The 12,395-nt window shown below is 43.3% G+C and overlaps 1 long non-coding RNA gene across 1 annotated transcript; it reads right to left on the bottom strand.

The window, feature by feature from the left end:
• Positions 1-6,474: 6,474 nt before the first annotated feature.
• Positions 6,475-8,872, bottom strand: LOC132457603 (uncharacterized). Its single transcript, XR_009525734.1, has 3 exons — positions 8,137-8,872; positions 7,960-8,040; positions 6,475-6,584 (listed from the first exon to the last, which is right to left on the bottom strand). It is a non-coding gene; the product is annotated as an uncharacterized LOC132457603 (long non-coding RNA).
• Positions 8,873-12,395: the final 3,523 nt, after the last annotated feature.

A 12,395-nucleotide genomic window follows, 5' to 3' on the forward strand; every position in this document is an offset into this window, starting at 1 on the left:
TGGTGGGCCCATGGGATGAAGAGAGGGGGGGTGCCACGTAGTTTGTTCGGGCTGTGCCCGACCGGGCTCCGTGGCAAACCCGGCCACCAGGCGCTCGCCATCGAGCCCTCCGTCTGGGCCTGGCTCCAGACGGGGGCCCCGGGCTTCCTCCGGGCCGGGTCACATCTCCTCTTTTTTCGTTCTTCATTGGAGTTTTGTGAACCATTCTTAGTCTGGCCCCTCACCTGAGACCACTCTGCCATGAGAGACCCTACCAGGAGCACAAGGCTCCAGACAACACAGCTCTCAGGTTCACAGGGACACGCAAACCTCTCCACCACGATAAGGTGACGGTTCCAGGAGAGGCTTAACATACTTAAACATACACTTAAACATACAAGTAAAAATAAGCAAAAAGTATCAAGTCAAATTATGCAACTATATACAAAAATGCTACAAAGAATGTTATCAACTTTAAGAAAAAAAAACACACTAAAGAACACTATAAGGACACTTGTGTGCCAGTTTAACTATTAACTAAACACTCTACGAACAAAAGTGCAGTTGTATCGGGTATTTCTATTGACCTTTCAATGTGACGCAGCATTAGAATTTGACAATTCTAGACTTCCTCATGTCAAATGTATTGATGGTATCATCAAAAGATATCTAACTTGCGACCTCTTGGTTGACGCTCATCAGTGCAAGGCCCATTGAGGCGTTCCTGACTCATCGTTGACCTTAGGTAGGTCTTCAGTAATTTTGAGAAGCTTCTTTTAGCAGAAGCTGCAGTCACAGGTAATGTGACAGCAATTCTTAGGGCCACCCACATATTTGGGAAAACTTCTTCAAGTTTCTTCTCTTTTAAGTGATATACAATTTCCATTGTCGTCATGCCGGCTTTTGGCAATACTTGGAATCTTATATCACGTGCCAGTTACCTCCCGTCAAAGTCTTTATGGTCACCTTGGCTCAGAGTGTTGCTGAGGATTTCGCACTCCTGGGCGAGTTCTTCCTCTGTCAAATTAGGGAAGTTAATTAACACTCCAAACTTGTCCTGAACATCACCCAAAAGCTTGAAGCGTTCTTGTAGTGATGTTACCGACGCATCGACAATAACATTGAAAAAGGAAGTTTCTAATTTCTTAAGCGCGTCTCCTTCTGGCTCATCGGGGGATTCATAAGAGAACTGTCTTTGTTTTTCTCAGCCTCTTCTGCCTTAGGGCAGTGTCCACATTGATCTCCTCACAGAGATCTCTTGCCGATACCTGAGCAGAAGCGAACCCAGTGCTTCTATAGCTGACCAGAAAGGCTACTGTTTTCCTCAGGAGATTCAGAGCCACATCCAGCTTCATTGACACAGACTGCAATGCTTTGCTGACATGATGTATTTTGGCCAGCATGTCATACCACACAATGCTTCAAACGGTAAAGCGGTATGACCCAACTTCTTCAGCCAAAGACTGTGCCTCAGTTATTATCATTGAGTCATTGGCTTTCTCCCTGACCTCAAGAAGGGCATCCCTCACCTCCGCTGTCTGGAATCTCACAGCCTGCACACTGCTAATTCGACTTTCCCATCTTGTATCCGACCAGGATTTCACGGTGGTTTGGACGTGGTGCTTTAGGATGGCCCACCTTCGTGTGGAGGAGAATAGTGTTCAAATTCTTTGTAGGTAGCCAAAATAACTAAGTGCATCCGTATAACTTTTTGCTGCATCCGCAACAACAAGATTTAGAGTATGTGCTCCGCATGGGACGAATAAAGCTCTTGGATTTTTTTCAGAAGTCTGGCTTGGACACCTTTGATCTTTCCCTTCATATTTGCGCAGTTGTCGTAAGACTGTCCCCGGCAGTCTTCAAAGGGAAGGTTGAACTCTTCTAGTCTCTTCAGAATGAGGTTGGAGAGGCTTCCTCCCGTGGATGATTAGACTTCAAGGAAATGTTCTTTTATTTTTGGGGTGTCGGTGTCGTCTACTGCAACCATTCTAACTATAACCGATAACTGTTCTACGTGGCTAAGGTCTGGGGTGCAATCCGAAATAATGGAAGAGTATTAGGCTGCTTTATCTCCCTTAACATATAGTGAACCATTTTTTCACCAATGCAATCAATAATAAATCAATAATCAATAATATCCTTTGATAAGTATGTTGTAGGGCTGGCTCCTCTCTCCGCATCAGCAACATGTTGTTTGAGGACTGGGTCAAACCTGGCCATGAGCTCAACTTCCTTAGGAAGTTCCCATTATTTGGCTGGTATAGCCTGTCTGAGCTCCCCCGCATGGGAATATTTCGCTCGGCCAAAGACTGTATTATGGCCACCAACCTGGTCAGCACCTCATGCCACCTCCTCCTTTCAGCTTGAAGGAGTACCATTTCCATTTTCTCAATTGTTTGACCCTTTTCAAGTTGAGTCTCCAGTTCCTTCCATGTGGTCATGTGCCCTGAATGCTCTGAACTTTGATCATGGCTTTTCAGGATCTCCCTGCAATTCTTCAAGTCATTTTAGGCCACTACTATTGAGGTTAAAATTTTTCTTTGAAAAGAGCTTGCAGCAGAAGCAGTACAGAGTATTGCTTTTCCTTGAATATACAAGCCAGCTTCTCTTGACTTTCTCCCCATTGACTAATTTCCTGTAGAAGTAATGGTGGTGGCAGCTTCTCCCATCATCTCTGTAGGGAAATGTAAAGTCTGGATTGGTCTTGTATGGTCCTATACTAACTAACTCAGTCCTTACCGCATCACAGAGGGCTGGCCAGTCAGCAGGATCTATGGGTGCTCCCTGGATATCAGGAATAGAGGAGGGTGAGGTGTCTGCAGGCGGCAGTGTAGGAGCAGAGCATGTTGTGTTTGTTGTTCCTTCACTGGTCTCAGTGGTCTGTGTTTTACTTGTGCCTGGAATGCTAGACGTGGCCCCTTTACCTGTATCAGCCAGATGTGGTTGAAATTAGTTTCATAGGGATAGGATTTTATTGAGATTTCCATGTGTTTCCATTATCTTCAAGTACATATTATCAGATGGTTATTGGCTTACATTAGTTATGCAAAGGACTTACTTGTGTTGCATATTCTTGAAGAAAGTTGTCCAATCCCAGGTTGCTTTTAACTCACTTTATTCGTTATAAAGTCGGCATGTTTCGGTATGGTAACTGAAGCTTAAGGGAGGGAATTGTATCTAACGCGTGTGAGAGGAAAATACCGTGATCTACTTCAAGCCCCCGGGCTTAGGCCCGGGGTGGCTCTCTGCCGTCTACCTATTGATCTCTGCCTCTGGAGTTCGAAATCACCCACTAGAGAGGACGTCAAGTGGGCGTGGCCTAGTGGGCGTGGCCGGGGTGACGTAATGGCTTCGGCTTCTTCACCTAACTAAAGGTGATGCCTTCTGTGGTGGAGCAGCCTTCAATAAGGTCTTGCTCCCCTTGTGGCTATGTGAGGGTAATGCAGCTTCTTAAAATACTTAACAATCCCTCCTTGGTCATCTCAGATGACCATACAATAATATTTTAGATCATAAACACCATTTACCACACCGAAAACATAGTCAAAGTAGGATAATTCATCAACACCACCAACCGAGTGGGAAAACTCGGTTTTTACCGAGCAAAAACCACCACGGATTACCATAACACTGTAACGGCATTTGCCCTGATGGGTCTCATAGGGCCTAAAAAAAAATTTGGTTCCGGTTTCCGACCGACCCTGTCAATTTATGTGCGACCCAAATTATTTTATGAGCTTTATAAAAAAAAAAAAAAAATCTTTTTGATGCAAACTATAATTACGTTTTGGTACAGCACCTCTTCATTCTGTACAAGGATGACAATTTTCAACATGTGCAAAAGTAAAATAAAAAATTGGTAGTCATAATAACATTTTAAAAATTCAAAATTATTGATAGGCTAGCATGGATTTGGGTGGTTCAGGTGATCTTCGTGTATTGGTGCGCTGTTGCATGTGGGTGGTTTTGGGCGTTGTTATTATCGTAGCCATTGTTTCTTCTGTCGCCGCCGGGGCCTGTAATTCATGAACCCATGACTCGTCCCTCCTTGTCAAGGGCTCAGCTCAGAGAGGTTACTTTTACATCATGGGAGCCTCCAAACAGGTTCTCCATCGTCATCGTGTCAGCAACAGGTGGCCTGTAAACAACCGTCTCAAAGAAGATCAACAGTACCATTATCAATGCAGCGATACAGAAATAACGGGTTGCACTCGCAACCAAACAATACTATATAATAACAAACACAACCCGTCTTGGTGGTTCAAAATTTGTTACTCAAGTAAATCCGGGATATTGATTATCTTATATACTGGCGCTTCTACTAGAATAGTATAGGTGTTGACTATTCTACATATTACAGCTGGATAGGGTCGGGCCCCTCAGGTGAGGTCTCGTCCACTTTCATCGGATCATATCTGATCCCCATGTAAGCCTGAATGGCACTTTGCGCTTCTGTAGCGCCCACTGCTGTGGTGATCAGCAGATGCAGTAGCCCTCGTGCGCAGGGAATACAACGGCAGCCGGTGACAATTAACACGGTCTCTGCATTTATTCCCGCGATGGGCACTTACTGGATCATGCCTTTCCACCTCCCAAACATATTCTCCATCCATCCTGTGAAAGGGTCATTAATGCCAGAGTTCTCTGCCAATTCGAACCTGAGGGATTGTAATCATGCCAGCGCCCTGGCCACCAACCCAACCGGAGCTGTGTTATTGGGGATAAAAGTACAACATGTTCATGTTGTGCCTTATCATCGCATACATCCCTCCTTGCTCTGTCAATAACATAGCCATACCTTATATTTTCCTTTAACCTTATTCGTGGAATACTGTACGAACTGTTGCTGATTATGATATGTTATTTATATTATGTTATTTATTTATTTATTTATTATTCTTCACCTAACTAAAGGTGATGCCTTCTGTGGTGGAGCAGCCTTCAATAAGGTCTTGCTCCCCTTGTGGCTATGTGAGGGTAATGCAGCTTCTTAAAATACTTAACACTTGCTTCAGGCTGCTTGTCCCTGGTCTCAGTCGTCTGTGTTTCACTGATGCCCTGAGTGCTTGATGTCCCTTCACCTTCACCTGTATTCAAGCATATAGTATACCAGACAAGCAGTGAAAATGATGTGAAAATTATCATGTATTTGAATTACTTTTAGAAAACAAGCTATGGATGTGGCTTGAATAAGTACTATTAAATAGACTCACTCAGCTAAAGGAAGCAGGCTGTGTGTACCTGGCCTGTGTTCCACTGGTCCCTGGAGTACTACTACTGGATATCCCTTCTCCTGCTGCACCTGTATTTAAACATAGAGTTCATCCATCATTCATTACACAATTGCATTTGGTAATTTCTATCATCCTTCGACATAGTTGTATTGTACCAATACATTTTTATCTGACCATGTAACTTGTAGTAGGTAACTTACAATTACTACCACCACTACTATTATGCCTACTAGGCTGCTACAAGACTAAATAATTCTACTAATAACAAAAGTTATAATCATGATAGTAATAATTGCTAATAATAATGATAACAATAACAACTAGGCTGCTACAAGACTAAATAATACTACTAATAACAAAAAAGTTATAATAATAATAATAGTAATAATTGCTAATAATAATAACAATAACAAAAACAGCAACAATAGTACTAGTTGTAAGTTCAGAGAGAGAGGTGAACATGACGGATCAGGTGTCCTTTCTCCTGCAGGTGCTGGCTTCTGCAAATATTGCTTGAGTGCATCTGGCCAATCAAAAAAAAAAAAAAACTAAATACTGTTTCTTCTTGGCCTTTTGTAAATTCATTGAAACGGAAACCGAACCGGAAAAGGTAAGGGGTTGTAGGGGTTGTAGTCTTTTCGCTCGGTTCTAGCCCTACTGTTGATACGGAGAATCGAGCAAAAAGACTACAACCAGTCCCCCTTTCCGTTTCCGGTTAGGGGGGGCTGAAAAACGAATAGGGCGATTTGAACATTTATTCATTTCAAATTAGAGAATTCAAAATTAGCCAAATACAGGACCAATAGTCAAAATTTCGTTGATAATCACTCTTATTTCATCCTAGACAAACCACAAAGGGGGCTCAATGTTCAAAATACCGGAATTGTCCCTTAAAAGTCGGTGGCTAGCGGTGGCTAGCGGTGGCCGCAATATTAATCCGGGACAGAACCGATCCCTTGGCATTGTCTGACGATATTCTTTATGAGAGATACAGATTCAGCATTTATTTAAGGCATTTATTTAATGGTCAAAATATTATTAATCAATGGCGTAAATATCGACGGTGCAACCGGTGCAGCTGCCCGGTTGCCCCCCCCCCCCCCCCGTCAACAACTCAGCACAAGGCAGGCACGGTCCAACGCCCCCCCCCCCATCAACAACTCAAAACTTGGGTGCACCATAAATACGTGCTGGTGCACCCAAATTAAAAACTTAGGCGCACCAGTGCACCCAAGGAAAAAGTAAGTCTGGAGCCCTGACTTGGTGTGCAGTTTTTATATAGTCGTCCACATCCAAGGCAGGTGTCAATGGTGTACATGGTGCAGAAAGCTTTTTTGTACGTTGCAGAAAACCTACTCCATGTAGCAACACCTGTGTAACAAAATTGTGAGTCAAAAGAGCACATTTCCATAGAGATATTCAAAACACCACAGTACTAAAGTATTGTATACCACTGCTATTAAATAACTTACTGTCAAGCCACTGAAAATGTGCGCGTCTTCTCAAATAATTGGTGGACACAATGGGCCCTATCTTGCATCCGGCGCAAGTGACTTAGTCACTGGCGCATGTGTCGTTGCTAGTTTACAACTGGCGCAGAGCGTTCTTTTCCCACCAGCGCCACTCGCCGGTAAATTAGGGATTGATCATGCGCCCCAAGGGGCGGTTCGGCGGAAGGAGGAGGCGTGTTCTGGCGCAAACGCTATTTTGCCGTTGCTGAATACCATTGCGCTACTGACATCGAAATACCTGGTTTAAAGTCATTGGCGCGTTGTTCAGATGCTATTTTAAGGGCGGATGCATACATGCGCATGCGATGCATACGGATTGCTTGTGCACCTCGCGCATACACTTTGCTTCTCTCATCTACCTAGCCGCACATTCTTGGTAAATTATTTGGGAAAGAACAGCTGATGCAGCGGTAATAAGTTGTACTTTTAAATCAATGCATCTGCAAACACCGTACAGCAAAAACATATTTTCTTGACCCAGACATCGTGCAGGCCTACATGCCTAGGATTGATGAGTATTTGATCGTGAAAAACATTGTTTTACCGCGAGTGAGTGTTAAAAAGAATGAATGAATGCGGGCGCGCGTGTGTGCTCTGTTTAAACACACGCAAACTAAACACGTAACGCATAATACAATCAATGGCAATGTCTATTACCGCGGGGACACATGCATATTAGGATAGCATACAATAGACTGATAAGAAACAATGTTTATAATGTATTGCGTATATCATTAAATAGAACCACAGTTACCGCATATCATATATGTTATATCATATACGTTTTCTTTGGCGAAATTTATTTGAAGACTCAGTATTTCTGAAGTTGTGGAAGAAAACCCCTTATTCCATGTGTGAATTAGGCCATATTATTTGGCAATAAACTGAGCCATTTGCAGTTTGAAATTCATGTGCATCTGTCTCATCGGAGACTGCAGACGTGCTGTCAAAATATCAACTCGTCCGATTCAAATGCGCTCATGGCTCTTAAAGGGGATGGGAGCTGGCACTCTCATTGGTTTGTTGGACGTTACGCCCAAACCACACCTACGGGTAATTAGGCTGCTTCAGACCAACCCTTTTGACACTTGCGCCGCGACGCAAGTGTCATTTATCCGCCTGTAAAATAGCGATAGCGCCGTAGAACCGCCCACAAAGCTACTTGCGCTTTGCGCTTCCCACTTGCGTTTCAGACCGTTAAAATAGGCCCCAATGTCTCTGAATGTGGTACACACCAGAGCCAATGTCAGGTAGACATTATCTCCTTCCTGGAGCACCACCTCTTTGAGGATTTCATCAAGCACAGATGTTGGCATCTGTAAAATATAGGTCAGGAAAAAAAATCAAGCTTATTAACACATTCCCCTGATGTTTAGGTGTACAGGTTCCAGTTAAAAAAAAAGAAAGATTACCTCCAATATGAAGCACCTGTCGGCCTTTTCAAACTGAACCTTTGAGGGAAAATTATTTATGTATCAATATAGACATGTAAGAATAAGAAACCTGAATTGCATTAATGAGTCTATAACAAAAAGGAGCATGACACTGGGTGTCCTCTGCCATCAACATCATGCTCACCTCATGATCCCTTTTTCTGGTCTTCGGGATCCTGTAGATCGGCTGCAGTGATCCTTGGAGCAATGCTGTGGCCTCATTTGTCCAGTATGCAAACCTCTGTCCGTGGCTTTCGAGTGACAGTGACAGAAAAAAAAAGGTTAACTAATGTATAACTAATGTTGTGTAGGAAGTTACATTTAAAGTTGTCTTACCTATCAATCTGGAACCGTTCCATCAAATTAATTAACATTTCCTTCAGTACTAATAACACTCACCCATTTTTTTACATCCTCCCTCAGTGTTTTCCAATGGTAGGACGCCAATACTTTTTCTGTTGTTCGGCATCTCCCTGGATGACCCCCACTGCCAAGATTGTCATGGCACTCCTTTAGGGCATTACAGACTTGCTCCTGGTTACACACCACCAAGCAAGGTTTTCCCTGGAAGCTGTAATACAACTGCTCGTCTGATGCAGCAGGAAAATACAACATTCATTTAGGGTTTTTTGGGGGTGTAAATCTCTGGATTCATCACGATACGATATTATATCGATTCATTGGACAACGATACGATATTTGCAGATATCAAAAGTTTGCCGCGATACGATTTCAATTCAGGGGCATGCGATCGAACCTCTTACATTCACATCAACTTTATTATAATTTCATCATTTTATGCCACATAATTGCATTTAAGTGCAAAAGGTTTTTTATGGCTTAAATTAAAGAGCCTGTAATGATCTTTCATTTTGAACATAGACCATTCCCAACCTATCTGTGTGGATAGTTTTCTTCTAAAAACAAAACATCCCTCGGAATCATCTTGGCTGTTAAGATAAGCCATCCGTGTTGCCAGATTGGGCACATTTTCAGCCCGATTTGGCTACATTTAATCACGTTAGGCTGGAAAAACAGGACATATGCCCAATCTCTCGCTGTTGCCTCGTTTAACCGGTGAACGGATACGAGTGGCTTGGCGCTTTGCGCAGAAATAGTTTCACAAACACCCGCGAAAGGAGATATATAATAATAAAAGCGTGTAATACAGCAATATGCATCGATGTTTGGGCGTTGCATCGATGCAGTTGGATCGTTCGCCAATTACGTTACCCCTAGTGTTTATGTATAATGTATAATAACTGGGTAGGTTATATTATGACTAAAAGCACCACCAGAAAGTCCAAAAGGCCTTGAAATGTTTCAAATATGGATTGAATTGAACAGCTAATATTACTAATAGTACTTGGAAGGAAAAAAGTAAAGGAAGAGGGCTATGATAAGACACCTCAGACAAGATGCAACAGACAATATTTTCTATGACGTTCAAATCTAGGCTAAAACCTACTTATTTAGGATGGCTTTTAGTACCCGGTAGTATGATAATACTTTTATTTTATCTTACATGCTACATTTATTTTGAAGTACTGTTGGAAGGTAAAGTTAAGTAAAGTTAATTCACACTGTGTGACTTACCTTTTATTGTGTATCTTATCGATGCTTTCCAAATCACTGCCTTTCTGCTCTCTGGTTTCGAGCTAGTGTTGGTTAAGGTGTGGTAAACACTAGTTTCTAGGAAATGCTTAATTTCTGCATAAAAGCTCTCCATAGCTGCTGCCATCCGGGAAACAAAACTCTCCGACGTACAGTATCTAGTTACGTGGTTGCTATGACTACAGCCAGAGCTACAGCACAAAACAGCCAATCACAACTGTCCGACGTACAGCCAATCACAATGTACGCCCATTCAAGCGTACAGCCAATGATATTGTGTGACGTAATCAGCAGACGACGGACCCCGAGCCGATCTGGAAGCCGAGCCGATATGGTACTTACACCGGCCCTGGCTTAGGCTTTTGGCCCATTGCAGCCCTGCGTCTTCCATCCAACCATTGAGACAATTAAAAATGTCACTGCCGGTACACCTCCAGAACAGCATGTCCTCGTGAAGTTTTCCTTCATAACTGTAGCGAACAAACACCAACAATTGCGCGACACTTGTCACGTCAGTAGACTCATCTAACTGTAAAGAAAACCTGCAGTTTTTTACTCTCTCGATTATCTGACATTTCATGTCATTATATAATTCGCTTGGACACTATATCATTGGAGAGGGGGATTTGCTTGAGCGCACTTGCAATCTTTTCACCATGCATTGCGGTGGTCATCGCAATTGCTGCAGGGAGGATGAGGATTTCGGCAATTGTGTGGCTTCTGTTCTTTTGCCAAAAGGTGGGCCACGTCGTAGGTAGCTGGTGGGCAAGGTAGTTTGCCCATGCACTGCAGTCTTCTGCCCTTGCAGGGCAGCTTCTTTTCGCAGAAAGAAAGTCAGGTTTCGAGATGTCGTTTCATTTTGATAGGTTTTAAGCTCTCATTCGCCAGAACATCGCCGCAGATCACACATTGCGGGGTGGTCGAGGTTACCTTTTACTTGGCAAGTGAATCCATACTTCAGATATTCTTTCTGATAATGCCGACGCCTTGTTTGTTCCTTATTATTCTCACCGGCCTAGGCAGGCAGATAGGCTTAGGCCAGAGGTCGGGAACCTTTTTGACTGGGAGAGCCTTAAAACCCAAATATTTCTAAATATATTTTATTGAGAGCCATATTGTATCTTTAACATATAATAAATTAAATATGTCTTACTTTTAATGCGACTTCTGGTGTTGCATGGTTTTGCTGATGGACTTGTAGTCTGGTTCATACGTGGTGAGGTTGAGCTTCATGCAGGCGTTGAGGCTTCCATCAGTTAAACGTGAGCGTAGGTTGCTCTTAATGTTCCTCATATGCGAGAATGACTGCTCACGTGCATATGTAGAGCCAAACATGGTCAATACGGCAATACTCACACGCTGCATTGTGTGGTGTGTCACAGGAAGCTCGTTCCAAGTTTTAAGAATCAGCTGGTCTTCAGGTTGAAGATTTTTAATTTCTGTCCATTTGTGTTCCCTCGCCAGCTCTGCTCGCTGTCGTGCAAGACTTTCCAACTCTCCATTAAGTGTCTTGAACTTACTCGTCCACATGTCTGATGCCTTCAGGTCAGCAACTTCCAGCTCAAAGTCCCCAATAGAGACCCCGGGGATGCATGTCAGGTCGAATTTGTCCACTGCACACTCATGTGGATGAGTGATGAACTTGAAAAGCCCAGTGCACGCACGAAATTCTCCAAAACGTGCTTTGAATGACTGCAGGAGATTGGACGTAAAGCCAGCTAGCTGCTGGAGATCCAGATGTTGAGTGGAGTCACTAGCTAAGCATGCTTCTCTAAATTGATGCAGTCTTTCAAAGTGCAGAAGACGACCTGTTTCAATGTCCCTGAGAAAGACTTCCAGCTTGCTTTCAAATGCAAACACTGTTTGTTGAAGGGATGAGATTGTATTTCCAATACCTTGCATTTTCACATTGAGCTGGTCCAGATGGCCAGTTATGTCCACGAGATAGTGAAACTGCAGGAGCCAGCCAGTGTTCTCTAGCTCAGGATGCTTGACGCCTTTCATTTCAAGAAAAGTCCGGATTTCACTCAGGCAAGCTGCAAAACGGCTGAGCACCTTCCCCCTTGACAACCAATGCCCGTTGCTGTGTAAAATCAGACCGGGATAATAATTCCCAACTTCTTCTAACAGAGCTTTAAACTGGCGATCATTTAAAGCTCGGCAACAATAAAGTTGACCACTTGAATGACCAGCAACATCACCTCACCAAGCTCCTTGGCACACGTCTGAGCGCAAAGCGCCTCCTGGTGCAGGATGCAATGAAAACTCAGGATGGCTCTCTTTTCATGTTCACGGAGAAGCGCCACAAATCCTTTGTTCTTCCCCAACATACAGGGCGCACCATCAGTACAGACAGAAATAAGTTTATCCATCTGTAGTTTTTTTTCTATAGCAAACTCCATGAAAGCCGTGAATAAATCCTCTCCTCTTGTTGTCCCTTTCATTGGCAAAACAGCCAAGCTTTCCTCACGCAGTGTGTCACCTGCAGCATACCTGGCAATTATACTGCACTGAGATAAATGGCTAACCTCTGTTGACTCATCTAACGCGAGAGAAAAGTATGCCCCGGCGTTTATGTCCTTAATTTGTGTTTCCTCGACTTGATTTGCCATCATGATGCTACG

Source organism: Gadus macrocephalus, chromosome 5, assembly GCF_031168955.1.
Source record: "Gadus macrocephalus chromosome 5, ASM3116895v1".
Lineage (NCBI taxonomy): Eukaryota > Metazoa > Chordata > Actinopteri > Gadiformes > Gadidae > Gadus > Gadus macrocephalus.